This window comes from Capra hircus, chromosome 29 (genome assembly GCF_001704415.2).
Source record: "Capra hircus breed San Clemente chromosome 29, ASM170441v1, whole genome shotgun sequence".
NCBI lineage: Eukaryota > Metazoa > Chordata > Mammalia > Artiodactyla > Bovidae > Capra > Capra hircus.
The window spans coordinates 38227392-38241284 of NC_030836.1; the positions used below are offsets into that span (position 1 = coordinate 38227392).

Sequence of the window (13893 nt, forward strand, 5' to 3'; positions counted from 1 at the left end):
ATATACTCAACATTCATGGCATCCTGTCGCACCAGATCATGGCATATAAATGAGGGAAAAGTGGAAACAGTGGCAGATTTTATTTTCTTGGGCTCCAAAACCACTATGGACCTTGACTGCAGCCACAAAATTAAAAGACACTTGCACCTTGGAAAGAAGAAAGGCTATGGCAAACCTGAACAGTGTATTAAAAAGCAGAGACTCAACTTTGCTACAGAGGTCTGCAGTGTCACAGCTATGATTTTGCCAGTAATCATGTACCGATGTGCGATTTGGACCATAAGAAAGGGCGAAAGGCAAAAAATTGAGCTTTTGAACTATGGTGTTTGAGGAGATTCTTGACAGTCCCTTATACAACAAGGAGATCAAACTAGCAAATCTGAAAGGAAATCAATTTGTGACCCCTGCTGTCTCAGCTGAGGCATCTACTGAGTCCCTCCAGATAGGAAGAACAGATGCCTCCACTGGAAAAGTGCCTAACCATGGCAGCTCCAAGCAAATAGTTTGTAGCTCCACCCCTGGAGGAAGCTCAGAAAGGCTGAATTCTCTGCCTACCCTGGGTCTCCTGATACATGCATTATATTCTCCCCAGCAGCATTTGAGGCCAAGGAAGGGGCATTCTGGGCCCTGGAGGAAGGAGATGACTACTCAAGGATCCACTGGGGCAAATACTTACCAAGTGGAACTGGAAAGGACAGAGGAGGCATATGTGGCAGAGAGCTGGTGACTGGGGTGTGGAAACAAGAGGGAACCAACTCTACATGAAGTATCTCTCCCAAAATTCCCTAGAGGAGAAGCCCAGTGATAAGATCATCTGAGATGGGATGAAGAGTGTCTATTTCATTATGGCTTATAATTCTTCTGAATGAGGAGGTAGTGAAGTTGGTGGGTCATCGCAAACTCTTCCATGGCCTAGAGTATCTGCCAGTCACTATCCTTGGGGCTGCCTCTCCCCAGCTTCAGTCATGTAGTTCTGGAAGTAATTGACAATCATGTGTGTGGCTGGGTCAGGGCCAGAAACCATGTGAAGTCAGTAATAAGACACCATGTCCCTGCCAGGATGGCTGATCTGCAGCTGTATATGGACCTGAGGTGGGTCATTCATATTACACTCTTGAACTCTGATGTCTGCAATCTTATTTCCTTACTAGGTGATGCCTTTGGGATTTAAAACCCTAGGGCAGGTAGCTTGGACTCCCTCACTAGGTGTAGAAGCCTTAAGGAAGAAAGTTGCCAGGCTAAGACCATCAAAAATCAGGAAAGGGAAAGAGGGAAGGTGAGAAAGAATTGATGACTTCTGATTTCTTAGGTCCAATCACTGAGATCTTTGTATTTGCTCTGATTCTTGTGTCCTGGATTCATTCCCAGAATCATTTCAATGAGTCTCCCTTTTCCTTGAAGCCAGTTGGAGTAGGGCTCCTCTCCATTTTGATTAAGACTTGGCTCTAGATCATTCACTCCCAGACACAAACAGAGGCAACCATTTGTATCCACACCATTAAGAGTGAAACCCTTTATTCTTTAGTGAGAATAGGGTGTGCAGACCACCAAATACAGTTTACCAGCATCCTGGGCAGCAGTACCCAAAGTGTGAGTGAGTGTGTATTAGGAGTGGCCTTACTGATAACTGAACAACTTCAAGCATTTACAATGCCCGTGCCAGGCCAATCCTGTCATTTCCTCGATCAAAGACTGAGAAATACAGCCTCAGGAAGACATCACCCAGGATCCAGGTCTCTGTAGATGAACTCACTTTGTTCTCTTTAAAGGTTGTGCAGCAGTGGCCTCTAGAATCCTGGGGGCACAGAGACACACACCAGGTCAGCATGAGCCCTTACTGGTGACTCTCCCCAATATCCAGACCCAGCACAATTCTTTGTTTTATTTCCCTCTTTTGGTAAATATCAAGGGGTTTTCTTAGCAGCAGGCGATATGAGAGTTCATCCAAAACCAAAGAGACTGAAGACATGTTGTCATGAAGAAGGGTGTGGTGAGTGGAGGACTGGGAGATGGGGAAACAGAGGAATGAAAAACAACAAAGTCCTACTGTAACACGTAAGGAACTATATTCAGTATTCAGTGATAAACCACATGAAAAAGAATTAGAAAAAAAAATTTCTATGTGTATAACTGAGTCACACTGCTGTGCAGGAGAACTTAATGCAACACTGAAGATTAGCCACACTTCAATATAATTATTTAGAAAAGAACAATGTGTCCATAGCTCTCCTCACTCCCTGTTTCTTTTCTTCTGGCTCCTGCTCTTTGTTTTCTCTGCAGAGAATGCTGGTTCTCCTCCTGCGTCTGCATAATCCATACTTTATTAAAAAACTTTATTTTGTGTTGGAGTATAGCTGATTAACAATATCCTCAGTTTCAGGTGGACAGTAAAGGGACTCAACCGTATGTATCCGTGTATCATGGTCCCAAAGACACTCCTCCCATCCAGGCTGTCATATAACTGAGCGGAGTTCCTTGTGCTACACAGCAACTCATTGTGGTTATCCATCTTAAATAGAGCAGTGCCCACAACACTTTCTTGAAGACTTAACTCAGGAACTCTGAGAAGCTGCATTCGGCTCACACTCACCCTTTTTGGCCATTCCAGGCTTGGGTGAGTAAAGTACTCTGGTTCCCCATCCCCACTGGTCAGTCCGTAGCCCTCATCACCCCTAGTAAGTCCCCAGTGCTCCAGTGCAGACCACCTTGAGATGCCATTTGCATGGAATCCAGTGCAGTTTTGCCCAGCACCAAGCAACCCTCCATATGGCTCAATGAGTTTGTGGTTTTAGAATTCCTAAAATTCCCTCTCTTCCTCACAGCCTTCTTTGAGCCCATCAGCCTGCTCTGAACTCTCGCAGGGAGCTGACATGAAGCCTTCACCTGGTGCCAGGCCTGAGTAGTTACTGTGCACCCTTTATTCACCTTAGTATCCAATATCACACAGATTGGTTGGGTACCCCAACTCACAAAGGAGGCACCTGGCCAGAGCAAGGGGAAGATATAGCCGAGAACTAGGCTGACCATGTAATTTATCATCCAAACCAGGAAAACTGTGAGAAGGGAAGGGAGACTGTTAACTTATGCTGGGAAATCACCCTGGGCCTGTCTCCAGCCATTCTTCTTGTAACATGGCCTGTTTCAGGGACTGCTGGAGCTGAATTTCATGTTCTTGCACCTAAGAGTTCAGATTGAATTGAAGCTCTTATTGGACTGTGGACCCTAGTTTTCCCCTCTCCCTGACTCCCAACATGCCAGCATGATATGGCATCTCCACATTTATTTCTGGAAGATCAATTTCCCACATGGCCCTTTACTCTCAAGTGACTGGATTTGTGTGAGGCACTGGCCCAGCCACAGGACTCTGCAGAATCTGCAATGGTGTGACATGGCCTCCAGAAGGCGCCCTCCTCCCAGCAGCAGCCCAACGGTTCCTGCAAGCTCCAGTTTGAGAACCAAGCCTCAGTATTGTCCCCTCACCTTGAGGATGTAGGCTTGAGCTGGCACTGGGTAGTTGATGCCGTTGATGGTGAAGATAATAGAGGGCAGGGTATTGGCCCCAGAACATGAAACGTAGTGCTGCTAGAGAGAGAGGGGGGAGAGGTTGGCCCTGGAGATCCTTCTTGTGTGTGGAAACTGGGAGCGACGCTGGGGCATGACCCTTCACCTGGGAACCCCGTTGCCTGGCGCCAATGAGCTTCTGTATGTTATTGACCAGTGTACTTGGTCCTTGAATCAATGATGTCCTGGTGTCAAAATCAGCGTGGCAGCCGCCAGAACAAGCAATAACCTTTCTTTTCATGGAGATGCTGAGAGACAGTGGAAGAAAGCGGGCATCAAGGTCACTCTGAGTCTCCCAGAGTTGCCCCCTTCCCAACTGTCACCTAAACAGTGCTTCGTCTCTTGCCCTCATTTCCTTTGCTCTAGTCACAGCACCTTTCCTGACATCCTTGAATGAAGTACTTGAATACACCAGGATATTTTGTACCTTGACCCAAGCTGATCTTTCTTCCTAGAAGACTCCACTCCACTCTGACTAGCAAATTTCTTCTCATCTTCCAGATTACACCTTAACTATATTGTCTTTGGGAAGACTTTCCCCCAGTGTTTATCAGTCTCCTGTCTTGGTCACTGTCTGTAGACCCTTCCTCATGTCTGCTGCTGCTGCTGCTGCTGCTAACTCACTTCAATTGTGTTCAACTCTGTGCAACCTCATAGAGGGCAGCCCACCAGGCTCCGCCGTTCCTGGGATTTTCCAGGCAAGAGTACTAGAGTGGGTTGCAATTGCCTTCTCCTCCTCATGTCTAGCATGTACCAATGTCACAATTCACTATGTGGGCGAGTCACTTCATGTACATCTGCCTTCTTAGATGTGAGGGCCAGTTTTATTCTCCTTGCCTCCCTAAAGTTCCTGGCACACAGTGGACACCCAATGCTTGTCTGTTGAATGAGACAATGAAGACTGAGAAAACAATAAGAAACCTCCAGAGAGCTGTATCTGGTGGGGAACAAATAACGGGTCACGCAGATTGAAGATGGAAATTCGCAGGGGCAGCAGATTCTCATAGTAGGGGGAGAGGTGGGCTCCTCTGGGAGAAGGTGTCTCCCAGCACTGCTCCTACAACCAGCTCAGACCCTGAGACCCTGGCCAGGAAATACATGACTAGCCCACAGAAACTTTTGTCTGAGGGTATCACACAGAATCCTGTCAGTTATGCCTATTGTCTTCAGGTCACTGCTGGATCCCATGCCCAAGAATGTGGGGTGTCTTTTTATCAGTTGCTTTCATGTCTTAAGACTACAGCCAACCTCCCTCCACTGCTAGGTAGCTGCTCCCAAAGAAGACCAGTTTTCCCCATTTTCTCAGGACTGTCCCTGTTTTAAAATGACATTTATCTGTACTGAGAACTTCCTATATCCTATGTAGCCCTGTACAGTTGATCATCTTATCATAACTGGCTTATCATATCAGGCTGGAGAAATTCTCCCTGATGCTCTGTTCAGCGCACTGTACAGCTCTCTCACCATGCTCCCCACCTCAAAGGGCAGTGGGTGCAGCACTCTCCCAGCAGCACAGACCTGTCTTTACCCTTTCAGGACTCTGGTCAGAGCCTTGCTCAGAAGGCCTGGGGATTATGAACCCATGGGTTCTTTGTGTATCTATGTGCTTGTGTGTTTGTTTGTGTGTGTGTTTGTATGTGTCTCTGTGTGTGCTTGTGTGTCTCTGACTAGCTATGCCTGTTTTTATGTGTCTCTGTGTATGTTTATATGTGTCTGCTTGAGTGTTTCCATGTGTCTGTGTCATTGTGGGTGGTGTATATGTGTGTGTGACTATATGTCTGAGAATGCATTTGTGTGTGTCTGCCTGTGTCCATGAAAATTAGTGGGAGCATCGCTTGGGCTGATCCTCAGAGGGAAAGGCTTACCAGTCCATGTGTACAGTCCAGCCACCCACTTGGATCAATGGTACCCAGTTGAGCTCTCCCTTGTAGTAGCGTTGGTCCACCCCACCAGACATCACCACACTGCCCTCCTGTTTGTATCTGTAGAGACAAGTAGGGGGAGGATCCTTGGAAGACAGTAACAACACCACTGTCTGAGAGCTGTGCTTGTCTACCCATCAAAGCCCTAATAAGGTCCCCATGTGCAGATGCAGAAATCAAGGCTAGGAGCAATTTAGATCCAGAGTGAGATCTGTTACTGTCTCATGAGTGGCACAGAGGAGGTGAGAAGCCAAATCACTTGGCTGGGCTCCACCCACTATGTCTTCTGAAGATTCTCTGGAACCCCAGAGACCTGAGTGTTCAGACATCCTCAGAGGATAGGGTGGTGAAACATTTGGCTTTCCCCTTGTCCACCTTGCCATTTTTCAGGAAAATCAAGGCCTGGGACTTCTAAGGGTGTGGGTTCAGTTCACACAGATTTGGCTCCACTGGCCTGTGACATCTACTGTTTAAAGAGCCCCACACTCAGAAGGGACCCCACCTCTGCTCTCCCTGTCTTAAAATGACTAATATTTCTTGAACAAGGGGTCTCACACTTTTGTGTCCCACACTTTCATTTCTCACTGGCTCCTACAAATTGTGTAGCTGATCCTGGGCTCCCAGTGGAATGCTAATGAGGAAGGAAAGATATCAACCATCCTTCTCCTTCCTTCCTTATCAAATTCATAAGCAAATCATATTGCCTTTTCCTTCAACTTGTTTCCTGTTGCCTTCCATTAGCCTTCCTACTCATTCACTCCCCTAGACCATCTTATTTGTCTTGAGCCCAGGAGTAGAGTTGGGTTCCAATAAAATTTTATTTATAAAAGCCAGGGGTGAAGCCAGTTGGGCCCTGGGGCCATAGTTATCTGTTTTAAATAATCTCTCAGGGTACTTCTTTATCAAGTGTTCTACAATTTTTCGTGCAACTGACAGCATCTTATAGCTAATTTGGAGAAAGGGATTGTCCATCTCAGACTTACTTGCTCAAGTAGAAGGCAAAAACAGGCTCAGAAATGGCACCTTGATTCTTCAGGTTGTCAACTATGGGGATGGCTCCAGCAGAGGATATGTTTGGGTAGTTCAAGCCCAAGATGCCATCAAAAGGTATGTCCTCAAATCCGTATTCCACCAGGCTTAGACCAAACAGCTGATCAGTGCTTACAAGGTCACCAATCTGTGTGAGAGAAGAGTGTTGCCACTTACAGATATGTGAAGTGGGGCTAGGAATGTGTAGGGGTGCATTGCCATTAGATCCTCAGAGAAGAATTGAGGCTGGGCTCTGTCCTTGGTGGCCCACAGATGGTTAGATAAAGCTGGGAGGGAAATTTGGGTTCCATTTGAGAGACACTGTGAATTTTAAAACATCCTGCCCCTCTGTGAGTCAAACTGGCCTCCTGGCTTCTGTACAGGTTGCATGACCAAGAGTCAAGCCAGGTCCCACTGGTGCCACTTTATGGACAAAACAATTGAGAGCAAGATAGCCTAGTCTTTGGCATCACTGTGACTTAATGGCAGGAATGGACTGCATTCTCTGTAATGTGCTCTGGATTCTGCATCTGTCTAGGAAGACAGAAACCAAAAACGCAATCTTGTTTGCAGGGTTCTATGAAATTATTGCCTTGGGAATTCACTTTTAGGGATATGTGTATATTTCTGTGAGTGCGTATGAGAGAGAAAGAGAGAGAGGGGGACAACTCAAATATTTTAGGGGAGGCAGGCCATAGGTTTATTAGACTCAGGGGTCCTCTAGCATGAGAAATCATTTATCAGGCCCCTCGACTTCTCAGGCCCTCAGTTTCCCACTCTGGATACCTGAAGCCCCTGACTGCCCCCAGGGTCCACAGATCAGTTTTATCCTGTCTCCAAACACCCCACAGCAACTTCAGTCCTGAAAAGCCAGCTTAACTCCACCTTTTACCACATGTGTGCCCTCAACAAGGCCCTTGCTGTATGCACCTCAGTTTTCTCATATGGGTCCTGAGCTAATTAGAGTAACTGCTGTGAGGGGTCATTGCAGGATTAAACCAGTTATTACCTGAAAGTGCCTGGAATAGTCTGTGAATATAAAAGTGGGTGCTTTTATCCCTTCTTCTCGCTCCCAGCAAAATGAACCTTGAAATGCTCATGGGCAGAGGAGTTGCAAGTCCAAACCTCAAGCAACTCTCTGGGTTAGCTAATCTGTTTGCTCATGTTCACCATGGGCCCTGTCTCCCCAGAGACATGACCCTGCGGATACGATGGACAATATCTATTGGATTTAGGCTAAGAAGGGTCCTGCCAGATGGTCCTGCATCTGTTTTGCAATCAGTGGTCACTCCATAGCCAGTCCTGACTCAGCATTTGTTACACTGTTACCCGAACTGTGTCACGAACAACAATTCCTTTAATTCTCCCGGATCCGTAGGTTATCCTGCAGATCTTATCTGTAAGCCGGAGGGTGGAAGACTGAAGATGTCTGAACCTAACGAGTTTAGCTGTAGACACAAGAGATGAGTGTCATCAGGTGCCAAGGGTGGGAACAGGGTGGCAGGGCAGGTGAAAGATGGTCCCAGTAGGGGGTGTCCATACTCACAACAGGCTGAGCTCCTGCAAAAGACAGAGGGCACCCACAAAAAAAATGAGCCTGTGTCAAAGAGAACCTGGAATTCCTGAGGGGGTGTTCCAACGGTGATGTTACCCACGTAGAGCATCTACAGGGAGAAGGAGGGAGTGGTTTAGTGCAGAACAGGCTACCCTCTGTTCCCACACTGCTGCCTCCCTCTGGGTGTCACATATCTTTTGAGATCACTTTCTAACCACCGTGCAGCTCACAGACTTTGGTCACAGACATATCTTCATTTGATATATTTTTTCCTGTGCTACATTTTATGGAGGTTATTGATTCTATCACCAGGCGTTGAAGTGGTACTTCCTGCATGGGAAGCCCAGAGGCATAACCACTGGACCTCCAGGACCACTGGACACCCAGGGAAGTCCTGGTGCCTTCATTTGAGAAGCTCTGTCATCTCTCCAAACCCAGACTTCACACCGCTTCTCTAAGAGGTCCTTCTTGATCAACCCCACCCACTCCCTCTAAACTCAGACTACACCCAATCAACAGCACACAGCTGACCCTTTCATTTGACATGTATTTACTCTTTGCCTGTCTCTCAGGCTGGCATGGGCATTTTTGAAGACATCTTGAACACAAAATAAGCCCTTTTTCTAATCTAAAAACAGAAACCAAAATGATTCTTATGGCCATACTCAGAATACAGGTTCAGTAACTTTTTACTGCTGTCGTTCTTGCATCTGTGGAAACTGAATTCTTCTACCTGGGGATTCACAATTGCTTTGCAGATGGTTCTACCTTTTGATCAGTGATGGTTCACTTTTAATCTATAACTGAGTGGCTCACTTACTTTGGAAGGAACTATTACTCTCAAACTAATGACATATCTTTGACTCAGAAATGGATGTTTACTTGCCACCAAGTAATTGTCAGGCCTGGTCACAAAGACCAACAGTTGAGGATGAGAGTGCCTTCTCCTCTGGGTGGGGTCCCTCTTTTCCAGTGTCTCTGCCTCCTGCAGGAACCCCAACCCCAACATCCCACCTCGCACCTCCAGATGAGCCCCAGTGCTAGGCTAGAGCACCAGGAGGCTCTGTGGAGCACCATCCTCCCAAAATACTCACATCCATGATGTTCCTCAGCGGGAAAGTAGTTAGATTTGAGCCACGAAAAGAAATCTGGGACAGTCTGCAAGCATGCTCCTTCAGGAAATTGTTCAGCATGTTTTTTTCCACTGACGGTATTTCTCATGGTCTTCACTCTCCTTAGAGGTATTCTTTCACCGAGCATTTGACAAAGAAAACAAAGAAGATGCTACAATTAGCTGTCAGTGTTAAGGTATAACTGTCATTGTAACAGCCCTGTGTATTTTCTAGTGATATTTATGAGGCACATTATTATCAGAATGTTATGCATATACCATGGCAAAGACATAGACTTCAATACAGGTTCTCTTCTGCAATCTTGGGTAAGATATATGACAATGTGTTGTCTTAATCTCCCCTTTGGTAAAATGGTGGAATGTAACAATACAAACCCTCCAAATAGAATATACTGGAAATAAGTGAAGTGATGCATATAAGGTACCTGATAAACAGGAAGTCTCAACAATGACAGCCATTAGCATTGCTGTTGCCATCCCACTCATTCTTTTCATAGAACCTCAAGGAAGGAGGTAGAAAGGGGACTCTTATCCTCTTTTACAAGGGAGCAATTTGAAATGCAAGAGGCTTCTGAGTGAGCTGTGATCACACTGCTTGTCCAATATAAAACAGTGCAAAAAGTGTATCTTTCTCCAAGTTGAAAGAGAAGAGAGAGTTGAAAGAAGAATCCAAGATATAGGGAACAAGTAAGGGAAATACAGGGGCTTGAGAAGGAAGGAGGAGTCAAATGAAAAATTAAAAGAAAACAACAAAAAGAGAAACACTCCCAGTGACTTCCAAATAGATGGAGAGAAAAATGACAATGATACAGAGAGGCAGACATAGACTAGGGAAAAAGAGGACATGTTGAAGAAAATGTAGAAAAGTGCTACTCCACAGTACCACATTGACATCTGCATAGACTGTGCAACTGACTGGATCCCAAGATTTGTGTAACCCAAATCTACACCAAGACCTTGGGATCCACAGTTCCTATAGCAAATTACTTATTCATAATAAAGAGTTGAACTTTAAGACTCTTAGGGAAATATTTCATTACCTTTTAAACCTGATGGGTGGAGGAATAATCATATGGAAAGAAAAATCCAAGAAAGGAATATGATGTGGCTTACAGTCCCCATACTTACTTGACTATGCACTCTGAGAAGGCCACCAGCACGAGGAGCACAAGCCACTTCATGTTTCTTTCCTGGCTCCAAGTAATCAGGGAACTTTGGGTTTGTAGCATGTAGTGGTGACTAGGAGCCCCTAGTTATATATGCTCTGATCTACCCTACTTTTCCCCTTAAGGCCACTAAAAGATCTGAAGAAAACACAAAGGTCTTGATAAAATCTTTACCTTCATCACTGTCCTTGGCGAATGGCCTTTGAAGCTTTTCGGAATACAGAGAAATGAACTGCAATCTCTTCTTTGAAGCTTGGCTGGAAAATCAAACTGATCTGCATGGACATCTAAGATGATGGAGAACCTTGCCTATTTGGAGAAAAAACTGATAGGAAAATCATGAAAATTGATACTATGGGAAATGCTCAACACTCATCTTTTCATGTCATCTTCCTAGCCACTTCATGAGATATGCATTGTTGTCTTTGTTGGAGAGGAGATTGCTAGGAGGATAAGTTGTTAAATGGCAAAGTGAAGACTTCAGGGACAGCCCAGGGACATACAACTGGCTTTAGGTAGTGGGTCTAATGGCAGACATCAGAGGCACCTATGATGCCAGGCTGCATCAAAGATTTAGGGCAGAGCAGTACTTCAATTGCATGGTTTCAGTATTGGAAGAAATGTCATATGCATCCACAAGATATTTTATAGCATCCAACAGCTGTACAAGGAAGAACTGTGTGCTACGTTGTGGATTAAAAGCTTCAAAGTCAAAGTTGATAAGACAAAAATAGTCTTTATCTCAAGAGAGCAAAAAGTCTAGTTCTCACAAAGTCATGGCCCGAGGAGGCAGGAGATATGATACTAGGACTAGGTGGCCATGTTGGAATCTGGGCAGCACAGGCCTTACCACTGGGTGCAACTTTTCCTCCACTTCAGTCTTGCTGGAAAGCAGGCCAGTTGGCCATGTTTTCAAGAGAATCAGAAGTTTGGATATTTATGTACAATCCACTGATTTTAATGTTAGAAACTAATATTTTTCTCAGAAAAAACACTGGGAATGAAATCTCCACAGCAATATGCTGGAATCAGCCCTCAGTCTCTGCAGATTTTTGTTTCTGTCCTAGAGTTGGGAGTGCAGTGGGGACAGAGAAGAATTTAATTATTGTTGGTTGATTTAAAAAGAGACTGAATGCATAGTAAACATGCTGACTCATTGGAAAAGATCCTGATATTAGGAAAGATTAAAGTCATGAGGAGAAGCGGAAGACAGAGGATGAGATGAGTGGATGGCATCACCAAGTCAATGGACATGAGCTTCAGCAAGCTCTGGGAGTTGGTGATGGATAGGGAAGCCTGGCATGGTGCAGTCTATGACATTGCAAAGAGATGGACACAACTAAAGGACTGAACTGAACTGAACAAATTGAGAACAAAGACCAATTAATCTAATTGAAACAAGTTGTTGACTAGCTATCTATAACAACACATTACGTAAGTGGCTTTAATATTCAGACTTATGACTCTACATGCAGAGTGGAATATCTTCTAAGGAAAAACAAAAATATTGCCCATCAAAAACAAAACCAAAGAAAACCAAAAGAAAAAAAAAAAAAGGAAAGAGACCTGACACTATATTCAACAACTATATTCCCTTGGTATTTCTAATTTTCTTAAAGAAATCTCTAGTCTTTCCTGATCTATTGTTTTCCTCTATTTCTTTGCTTTGATCACTGAGGAAGGCTTTCCTATCTCTCCTTGTTATTCTTTGTAACTCTGCATTCAAATGGGTAAATCTTTGCTTTTCTCCTTTGCTTTTTGCTTCCCTTCTTTTCACAGCTCTGTGTAAGGCCTCCTCAGACAGCCATTTTTCTTTTTTGCATTTCTTTTTCTTGGGGATGGTCTTGATTCCTGTCTTCTGTACAATGTCATGAACTTACACCCATAGTTCATCAGGCACTCTGTCTATTAGATCTAGTCCCTTAAATCTATTTCTCACTTCCACTGTATAGCCCTAAGGGATTTGATTTAGGTCATACCTGAATGGTCTAGTGCTTTTCTCCACTTTCTTAAATTTCAGTCTGAATTTGGCAATGAGGTGTTCATGATCTGAGCCACCATCAGGTTCCAGTCTTGTTTTTGCTGCCTGTATAGAGCTTCTCCATCCTTGCCTGCAAAGAATATAATCAGTCTTATTTTGGTTCCAACCATCTGTTGATATCCATGTGCAGAGTCTTCTCTTTTGTTGCTGGGAGAGGGTGTTTGCTATGACCACTGCGTTCTCTTGGTAGAACTCTATTAGTCTTTGCCCTGCTTCATTCTGTACTCCAAGGCCAAATTGACGTGTTACTCCTGGTGTTTCTTGACTCCTACTTTGGCATTCCAGTCCCCTATAATGAAAATGACATCTTTTGGGGGTGTTAGTTCTAGAAGGTCTTGTAAGTCTTCATAGAACTGTTCAACTTCAGCTTTTTCAGTGTTACTTTCAGGGCATAGATTGGATTACCGTGATATTGAATGGTTTGTCTCGGAAACGAACAGAGATCATGCTGTTATTTTTGAGATTGCATCCAAGTACTGAATTTTAAACTCTTTTATTGACTATGATGTCTTCTCCATTTCTTCTAAGGGATTCATGCCTACAGTTGTAGATATAGTGGTCATCTGAATTAAATTCACCTGTTCCAGTCCACCTTAGTTCGCTGATTCCTAGAATGTCTATGTTCACTCTTGTCATCTCCTCTTTGACCACTTCCAATTTGCCTTGACTCATGGACCTAACAATCCAGGTTCCTATGCAATATTGCTCTCTACAGCATCAAATCTTCCTTCTATCACCAGTCCCATCCTCTACTGGGTGTTGTCTATGCTTTGGCTCCATCCCTTCACTCATTCTGGAGTTATTTCTCTGCTGATCTGCAGTAAATATTGGGCACATACTGACCTGGGGGATTTATCTTTCAGTGTCCTATCGTTTGCCTTATCACACTGTTCATGGGGTTCTCAAGGCAAGAATACTGAAGTGGTTTGCCATTCCCTTCTCCGTGGACCACATTCTGTCAGACCTCTCCACCATGACCCGTCCATTTTGGGTGACCACACATGGCATGGCTTAGTTTCTTGAGTTAGACAAGGCTGTGATCCATGTGACAGATTGGCTAGTTGTCTGTGATTGTGGTTTCAGTCAGTCTGCCCTCTGATGCCCTCTGTCAGTGCCTACCCTCTTATTTGGGTTTCTCTTACCTTGGAAGTGGGGTATGTCTTCACGGCTGCTCCAGCAAAGCTCTGCCATTGCTCCTTACCTTGGAAGTAGGGTAGCTCCTCTGAGCTGCTGCCCCTGATTTGCATGTGGGGAAGTTCCTCTCTGCCACGCTTCAACACTGACATGGCAGCTGCCATGCATCTGCACTGCTATTGCAACTGAGGCAAGCAATAAATCAACAACTTATTTATCCTCATATTGTTTCTGCTATTGTGACAGAATTGTATGTCTGTTAACAGGTACAAGCAAGACAATAATTAAAACTAATGTTCTGAAGTAAGCCTTCCAATGGCTAGAAAGAGGTTCACACATAATGCATAGAAGCT

General features: G+C 44.7%; 1 pseudogene; it reads right to left on the reverse strand.

Moving 5' to 3' along the window:
• Nucleotides 1646-10380, reverse strand: LOC102178615 (annotated as a pseudogene).